We start from the raw sequence: 9,644 nt of genomic DNA, 5'->3' as shown, positions 1-9,644 counted from the left end.
CAATTTCTGTGATTCTAGGTCAATGTGAAGATCCAAGTGACACGGTAAACCTGCACTGGTTTATCGGAATCTTATACTGGTCTCCCAGGAGCCGCTCAAAGTACAAACTCTTAGAAGATTCACTCTTCTTGTACTTAAGTCGGCATTTAGCCTATTGTATTCAATCCCGATGCAATTTCTGTGATTCAAGGTCAATGTGAAGATCCAAGTGATACGGTAAACATGCACTGGTGCATGGGAATGTAATACTGGTCTCCCAGGATGCACTCAATCCACAAACTCTTAAAAGGTTCATTTGTCTTGTACTTAGGTCGGTATTGTGCCCTTTGTATTCTGTCCCGATGCAATTTCTGTGTTTCATGGTTAATGAGAAGGTCCAAGGGATACAGCAAACCTGCACTGGAGCATCGGAATCTATTACTCGTCTCCCAGGAGCCGCTCAAAGCACAAACACTTAGAAGATTCACTCATCTTGTACTTAAGACGTGATTGTACCTTTTGTATTTAGTCCATATTCAATATCTGTGTTTCATGGTCAATGCGAAGGTCCAAGGGATACAGAAAACCTACACTGGTGAATCGGATTCAAAAACCGGTCTCCCAGGAGCCGCTGAAAGCAGAAGCTCTTAGAAGATTCACTCTTCTCGTACTTAAGTCGGCTTTGAGTCTTTTGTATTCAATCCCGATGCAATTTCTATGTTTCATGGTCAATGTGAAGGTTCAAGGGATACGGTAAACCTGCACTGGTGCATGGAAAAGTAATACTGGTCTCCCAGGATGCGCTCAATGCACAAATTCTTAAAAGGTTCATTTGTCTTGTACTTAAGTCGATATTGTGCCCTTTGTATTCAGTCTCGATGCAATTTCTGTGTTTCATGGTCAATGTGAAGGTTCAAGGGATACGTTAAACCTGCACTGGTGCATGGGAATGTAATACTGGTCTCCCAGGATGCGCTGAATGCACAAACTCTTAAAAGGTTCATTTGTCTTGTACTTAAGTCGGCATTTAGCCTATTGTATTCAATCCCGCTTCAATGTCTGTTGATCATGGTCAATTTGTAGGTGCAAGGGATACGGTAAACGTGCACTGGTGCATCGGAATCTAATAGTGGTCTCGCAGGAGCCGCTCACATCACAAACTCTTAGCAGATTCATTCTTCTTGTACTTAAGTCGGAATTGTGCCCTTTGTGTTCAATCCCGATGCAATTCCTGTGTTTCATGGTCAATGTGAAGGTCCAAGGGATACGGTAAACTTGGACTGGTGCACGGGAATCTAATACTGGTCTCCCAGGGGCCGCTCACATCACAAACTCGTAGAAGACTCATTAATCTTTTACTTAAGTCGGCATTGTGCCTTTTGTATTCAATCCCGATGCAATATCTGTGATTCAAGGTCAATGTGAAGGTCCAGGGGTTACAGTAAACCTGAACTGGTGCATCGGAATCTCATTGTGGTCTCCTGGAGCCGCTCTAACCACAAACTCTTAGAAGATTCCTTCTTCTTGTACGTAAGTCGGCATTGTGCTTTTTGTATTCTATCCCGATGAAATTTCTGAGTTTCATGGTCAATGTGTTGGTCCTAGGGATACAGGAAACCTGCACTGGTGCATTGGATTCTAAAACCGGTCATCCAGGACCCGCTCAAAGCACAAAATCCTAGAAGATTCACTCTTCTTGTACTTAAGTTGGCATTTAGCCTATTGTATTCAATCCCGATGCTATTCCTGTGTTTCATGGTCAATGTGAAGGTCCAAGGGAAACGGTAAACTGGGACTGGTGCACGGGAATCTAATACTGGTCTCCCAGGAGCCGCTCAAATCACAGACTCTTAGATAATTCATTCTTCTTGTACTTAAGTTGGCATTGTGCATTTTGTATTCAATCCGGATGCAATTTCTGTGTTTCATGGTCAATGTGGAGGTCCAGGGGTTACAGGAAACCTGCACTGGTGCATCGGAATCTAATTAAGGTCTCCTGGAACCGCTCGAACCATAAACTCTTAGAAGATTCACTCTTCTTGTTCTTAAGTTTGCATTGTGCTTTTTGTATTCAATCCCGATGAAATTTCTGTGGTTCATGGTCAATGTGAAGGTCGAAGGGATACAGTAAACCTGAAAAGGAACATCGGAATATAATACTGGTCTCCCAGGAGCCGCTCAAAGCACAAACTCTTAGAAGATTAACTGTTCTTGTACTTAAGCCGGCATTTAGTATATTGTATTCAATCCCGATGCAATTTCTGTGTTTCATGGTCAATGTGACCATCCAAGGGATACAGTAAACCTGCACTGGAGCATCTCAATGTAATACTGGTCTCCCAGGAGCCGCTCAAATCAGAAACTCTTAGAATATTCTCTTCTATTACTTAAATCGGCATTGTGCCTTTTGTATTCAATCCCTACGCAATTTCTGAGTTTCATGGTCAATGTGAAGGTCCTAGGTATACATTAAACCTGCTCTGGTGCATCGGAACTAATACTGGTCTCCCAGGAGCCGCTAAAAATTCAAACTGATAGAAGACTCACCCTTCTTGTACTTAAGTCGGCATTGTGCCGTTTGTATTCAATCCCGCTTCAATGTCTGTAGGTCATGGTCAATATGAAGGTCCAAGGGATACGGTAAACCTGCACTGGTGCATCGGAGTCTAATAGTGGTCTCCCAGGAGCCGCTCAAATCACACACTCTTAGAAGATTCAGTCTTCTTGTACTTAAGTCGGCATTGTGCCCTTTGTGTTCAATCCCGATGCAATTCCTGTGTTTCATGGTCAATGTGAAGGTCCAAGGGATACGGTAAACTTGCAATGTTGCACGGGAATCTAATACTGGACTTCCAGGAGCCGCTCACATCACAAACTCTTAGAAGATGCATTCTTCTTGTACTTAAGTCGGCATTGTGCCTTTTGTATTCAATCCTGATGCAATATCTGTGTTTCATGGTCAATGTGAAGGTCCAGGGGTAACAGTAAACCTGAAGTGGTGCATCGGAATCTAATTGTGGTCTCCTGGAGCCTCCCGAACCAAAAAATCTTAGAAGATTCACTCTTCTTGTACTTAAGTCATCATTGTGCTATTTGTATTCAATCCCAATGAAATTTCTGTGGCTCACGGTCAGTGTGAGGGTCCAAGGGATACAGTAAACCTGAACAGGAACATCGGAATATAATACTGGTCTCGCAGGAGCCGCACAAAGCACAAACACTTAGAAGATTCATTGTTCTTGTACTTAAGTTGGCATTTAGCATATTGTATTCAATCCCGATGCAACTTCTGTGCGTCATGGTCAATCTGAAGGTCCAAGGGATACAGTAAAACTGCGCTGATGTATCGGAATTTAATTCTGGTCTCCCAGGAGCCGCTCAAAGCACAAACTCTTAGAAAATTCACTCCTCCTGTACATAAGGCAGAATTGTGCCTTTTGTATACAATCACGATGAAATATCTGTGTTTCATGGTCAATGATAAGGTCCAAGGGATACAGTAATCCTTCACTGGTGCATCGGAATTTAATACTGGTCTCCCAGGAGCCGCTCAAAGCACAAACTCTTAGAAGATTCACTCTTCTTGTACTTACGTCGGCATTGTGCATGTTGTATTCAATCCCGATGCAATTTCTGTGTTTCATGGTCAATGTGAAGGTCCAAGGGATACAGGAGACCTTCACTGGTGCATCGGGTTCTATAACCGGTATTCCAGGATCCGCTCAAAGCTCAAACTCTTGGAAGATTCTCTCTTCTTGTACTTAAGTCGGCATTTAGCATATTGTATTCAATCCCGATGCAATTTCTGTGATTCATGGTCAATGTGAAGGTCCAAGGGATACAGTAAACCAGCACTGGTGCATGGGAATCTAATTCTGGTCTCCCAGGAGCCGCTCAAATGCACAAACTCTTAGAGAATTCACATGTCTTGTACTGAAGTCTGCATTGTCCCTTTTTTATTCAATCCCGATGCAATTTCTGAGTTTCATGGTCAATGTGAAGGTCCAAGGGATACAGTAAAATTGAACTGGAACATCGGAATCTAATACTGGTCTCCCAGGAACCCCTCAAATCACAAACTCTTAGAAGATTCACGGTTCTTGTACTTAAGTTGGCATTGTGCCTTTTGTATTCAACCCGATGCAGTTACTGTGTTTCATAGTCAATGTCAAGGTCCAAGGGATACAGTAAAAATGACTTGGTGCATCGGAATCATATACAGGTCTCCCAGGAGCCGCTCAAAGCACAAACTCTTAGAAGATTCACTCTTTTTGTACTTAAGTAGGCATAGTGCCTTTTGTAATCAATCCCGATGCAATTTCTGTGTTTCATGGTCAATGTGAAGGTCCAGGGGTTACAGTAAACCTGCACTGGTGCATCGGAATCTAATTCTGATCTCCTGGAGCCGCGTGAACCACAAACTCTTAGAAGATTCACTCTTCTTTTACTTAAGTCGGCATTGTGACTTTTGTATTCAATCCCGATGCTATTTCTGTAGGTCATTGTCAATGTGAAGGTCCAAGATATACAGTAAACCTGCACTGGAGCTTCTCAATCTAATACTGGTCTCCCAGCACCCGCCCAAAGCACAAACTCTTAGAAGATATACTCTTATTGTGCTTAAGTAGGCATTGTGCCATTTGTATTCAATCGCGATGCAACTTCTGTGTTTCAATGTCAATGTGAAGGACCAAGGGATACAGTACAAATGCACTGGTGCATCGCAATCTAATACTGGTCTCCGAAGGAGCCGCTCAAATCACAAACTCTAGGAAGATTCACTCTTCTTGTACTGAAGTCGGCATTTAGCCGATTGTATCCAATGCCGATGCATTTTCTGTGGTTCATGGTCAATGTGAAGGTCGAATGGATACAATAAACGTGCACTGATGCATCGGAATCGAATACTGGTCTCCCAGGAGCCGCTCAAGGAACAAATTCTTAGAAGATTCACTCTTCTTGTACTTAAGTCGGCATTGTGCCTTTTTTATTCAATCCCGATGCAATTTCTGTGTTTCATGATCAATACGAAAGCCCAAGGGATACAGGAAACCTGCATTGGTGAATCGGATTCAAAAACCGGTCTCCCAGGAGCCGCTCAAAACACAAACTCTTACAAGTTTCACTCTTCTTGTACTTAAGTCGGCATTTAGCCTATTGTATTCAATCCCGATGCGATTTCTGTGATTCATGGTCAATGTGAAGGGCCAAGGTATACAGTTAACCTGCGCTGATGCATCGTAATCTAATACCGGTCTCCCAGGAGCCGCTCAAAGCACAATCTCTTAGAAGGTTCATTGTTCTTGTACTTAAGTTGGCATTTAGCATATGGTATTCAATCCCGATGCAACTTATGTGAGTCATTGTCAATCTGAAGGTCCAAGGGATACAGTAAAATGCGCTGATGCATCGGAATCTAATTCTGATCTCCCAGGAGCCGCTCAAAGCAAAAACTCTTAGAAAATTCACACCTCCTGTACATAAGGCAGAATTGTGTATTTTGTATACAATCACGATGAAATATCTGTGTTTCATGGTCAATGAGAAGGTCCAAGGGATACAGTAATCCTTCACTGGTGCATCGGAATATAATACTGGTCTCCCAGGAGCCGCTCAAAGCACAAACTCTTAGAAGATACACTCTTCTTGTACTTAAGTCGGCATTGTGCATTTTGTATTCAATGCCGATGCAATTTGTAGGTTTCATGGTCAATCTAAAGGTCCAAGGGATACAGGAAACCTGCACTGGTGCAACGGGTTCTAAAACCGGTATTCCAGGAATCGCTCAAAGCACAAACTCTTAGAAGATTCACTCTTCTTGTACTTAAGTCGGCATTTAGCCTATTGTATTCAATCCCGATGCAATTTCTGTGATTCCTGGTCAATGTGAAGGTCCAAGGGATACAGTAAACCAGCAGTGGTGCATGGGAATCTAATTCTGGTCTCCCAGGAGCCGCTCAAATGCACAAACTCTTAGAGAATTCACTTGTCTTTTACTTAAGTGTGCATTGTGCCTTTTTTATTCAATCCCGATGCAATTTCTGTGTATCATGGTCAATGTGGAGGGTCAAGTGATACGGTAAGCCTGCACTGGTGCATCGGAATCTAACACTGGTCTCCCATGAGCCGCTCAAATCACAAACTCTAAGAAGATTCACTATTCTTGTACTTAGGACGGCATTGTGCTTTTGTATTCAATCCCGTTGCAATTTCTGGGTTGTATGGTCAATGTGAAGGTCCAAGGGATACAGCAAACCTGCACAGGTGCATGGGAATGTAATACTGGTCACCCAGGATGCGCGCAATGCACAAACTCTTAAAAGGATCATTCTTCTTGCACTTAAGTCGGTATTGTGCCCTTTGTATTCAGTCCTGATGCAATTTCTGTGTTTCATGGTCAATGTGACGGTCCAAGGGAAACAGTAAACCTGCACTGGAGCATCGGAATCTATTACTGGTGTCCCAGGAGCTGCTCAAAGCACAATCTCTTAGAAGTTTCCCTCTTGTTGAACTTAAGTCGGGATTGTAACTTTTGTATTTAATCCATATTCAATCTCTGTGTTTCATGGTCAATGCGAAGGTCCAAGGGATACAGTAAACCCGCACTTGTGCATCGGAATGTAATACTGGTCTCCCAGGAGGCGCTCAAAGCACAAACTCTTAGAAGATACATTTTTCTTGTACTTAAATCATTATTGTGACTTTTGGATTAAATCCCGATTCTATATCTGTGTTTCATTGTCATTGTGAAGGTCCAAGCTATACAGTAAACTTGAACAGGAACATCGGAACAAAAAACTGGTCTCCCAGGAGCCGCTCAAAGCATAAACTCGTAGAAGATTGACTCTTCATGTACTTAAGCCGGCACTTAGCCTATTGTATTCAATCCCGATGCAATTTCTGTGATTCATGGTCAATGGGAAGTTTCAAGGGATACGGTAAACCTCGACTGGTGCATCAGAATCTAATACTGGTCTTCCAGGAGCCGCTCAAATCACAAACTCTTAGAAGATTCAGTATTTTTGCACTTAAGTAGGCATTGTGCCTTTTGTAATCAATCCCGATACAATTTCTGTGTTTCGTGGTCAATGTGAAGGTCCAGGGGTTACAGTAAACCTGCACTGGTGCATCGGAATCTAATTCTGGTCTCCTGGAGGCGCGTGAACCACAAACTCTTAGTGGATTCACTCTTCTTTTACTTTAGTCGGCATTGTGACTTTTGTATTCAATCGCGATGCTACTTCTGTAGTTCATGGTCAATGTGAAGGTCCAAGGGATACAGTAAACCTGCACTGGTGCATCACAATCTAATACTGGTCTCCCAGCAGCCGCTCAAAGCACAAACTCTTAGAAGATTTACTCTTCTTGTGCTTAAGTCGGCATTGTGCCATTTGTATTCAATCGCGATGCAATTGCTGTGTTTCAATGTCAATGTGAAGGACCAAGGGATACAGTAAAAATGCACTGGTGCATCGCAATCTAATGCCGGTCTCCGAAGGAGCCGCTCAAATCACAAACTCTAGGAAGATTCACTCTTCTTGTACTGAAGTCGGCATTTAGCCGATTGTATCCAATACCGATGCAATTTCTGTGATTCATGGTCAATGTGAAGGTCGAATGGATACAGTAAACGTGCACTGATGCATCGGAATCGAATACTGGTCTTCCAGGAGCCAGTCAAAGCACAAACTCTTAGAAGATTCACTCTTCTTGTACCTAAGTCGCCATTTAGCCTATTGTATTCAATCCCGATACAATTTCTGTGTTTCATGGTCTATGTGAAGGTCCAAGGGATACAGTAAACCAGCACTGGTGCATCGGAATCTAATACCGGTCTCCCAGCAGCCGCTCAAGGCACAAATTCTTAGAAGATTCACTCTTCTTGTACTTAAGTCGGCATTGTGCCTTTTGTATTCAATCCCGATGCAATTTCTGTGTTTCATGGTCAATGTGAAGGTCCAGGGGTTACAGTAAACCTGTACTGGTCCATCGGAATCTAATTCTGGTCTCCTGGAGTCGCTCGAACCACAAACTCTTTGAAGATTTACCTTCTTGTACTTAAGTCGGCATTGTGACTTTTGTATTCAATCCCGATGCAATTTCTGTGTTTCATGGACAATGTGAGTGTCCAAGGGATACAGTAAACCTGCACTTGATCATCGGAATGTAATACTGGTCTCGCAGGAGGCGCTCAATGCTCAAACTCCTAAAAGTTTCATTCTTCTTGTACTTAAGTCGGTATTGTTCCCTTTGTATTCAGTCCCGAAGCCATTTCTGTGAGTCATGGTCAATGTGATGTTCCAAGGGATACAGTAAACTTGCACTGGTGCGTCGTAATCTAATACTGGTCTCCCAGGAGGCGCTCAAAGCACAAACTCTTAGATGATTCACTGTTCTTGAACTTAAGTCAGCAATGTGCTTTTTTATTCAATCCCGATGCAATTTCTGTGTTTCATGGTCAATGTGAAGGTCCTAGGGATACGGTACACCTTCACTGGTAAATGAGAATCTAATACTGGTCTCCCAGGAGCCACTCAAAAACATAAACTCTTAGAAGATTCACTCTTCTTGTACTTAAGTCGGCATTTAGCCGATTGTATTCAACCCCAATGCAATTTCTGTGATACATGGTCAATGTGAAGGTCCAAGGGATACAGTAAACCTGCACTTGTCCATCAGAATCTAATACTGGTCTCCCAGGAGCCGCTCAAAGCAAAAACTCTTAGTAGATTAACTCTTCCTGTCCTTAAGTCGGCATTGTGCCTTTTGTATTCAATCCCGATTCAATGTCTGTCTTTCATGGTCAATATGAAAGTCCAAGGGATATGGTAAACATGCACTGGTGCATCGGAATCTAATACTGGTCGCCCAGGAGCCGCTCAAATCAAAAACTCTTAGTAGATTCACTCTTCCTGTACTTAAGTCGGCATTGTGCCTTTTGTATTCAATCCCGATTCAATGTCTATTTTTCATGGTCAATATGAAGGTCCAAGGGATACGGTAAACCTGCACTGGTGCATCGGAATCTAATACTGCTCTCCCAGGTGCCGCTTAAATCACAAACTCTTAGAAGATTCATTCCTCTTGTACTTTAGTCGGAATTGTGACTTTTGTATACAATCCCGATGCAATATCTGCGTTTCATGGTCAATGTGAAGGTCCAAGGGATACAGTAAAACTGCGCTAGTGTATCGGAATCAAATTCAGGTCTCCCAGGAGCCGCTAAAAGCACATACTCTTAGAAAATTCACTCTTCGTGTACTTAAGTCGGCATTGTGCCTTTTGTATTCAATCCTGATGTAATTTCTGTGATTCATGGTCAATGCGAAGGTCCAAGGGATACAGTAAACCTGCACTGGTGCATCGTAATCTAATACTGGTCTCCCAGGAAGCGCTCAAAGCACAAACTCTTAGATAATTCACTCTTCTTGAACTTAAGTCAGCATTGTGCCTTTTGTATTCAATCCCGATACAATTTCTGTGTTTCATGGTCAATGTGAAGATCCAAGGGATATGGTAAACCTGAACTGGTAAATAAGAATCTAATACTGGTCTCCCAGGAGCCACTCAAAAACACAAACTCTTAGAAGAATCACTCTTCTTGTACTTAAGTCGGCATTGTGCCTTTTGTATTCAATCCCGATTCAATGTCTGTGTTTCATGGT

Source organism: Schistocerca serialis, chromosome 3, assembly GCF_023864345.2.
Source record: "Schistocerca serialis cubense isolate TAMUIC-IGC-003099 chromosome 3, iqSchSeri2.2, whole genome shotgun sequence".
Taxonomy (NCBI): domain Eukaryota; kingdom Metazoa; phylum Arthropoda; class Insecta; order Orthoptera; family Acrididae; genus Schistocerca; species Schistocerca serialis.
Note: the sequence above shows the minus strand (reverse complement) of the source record.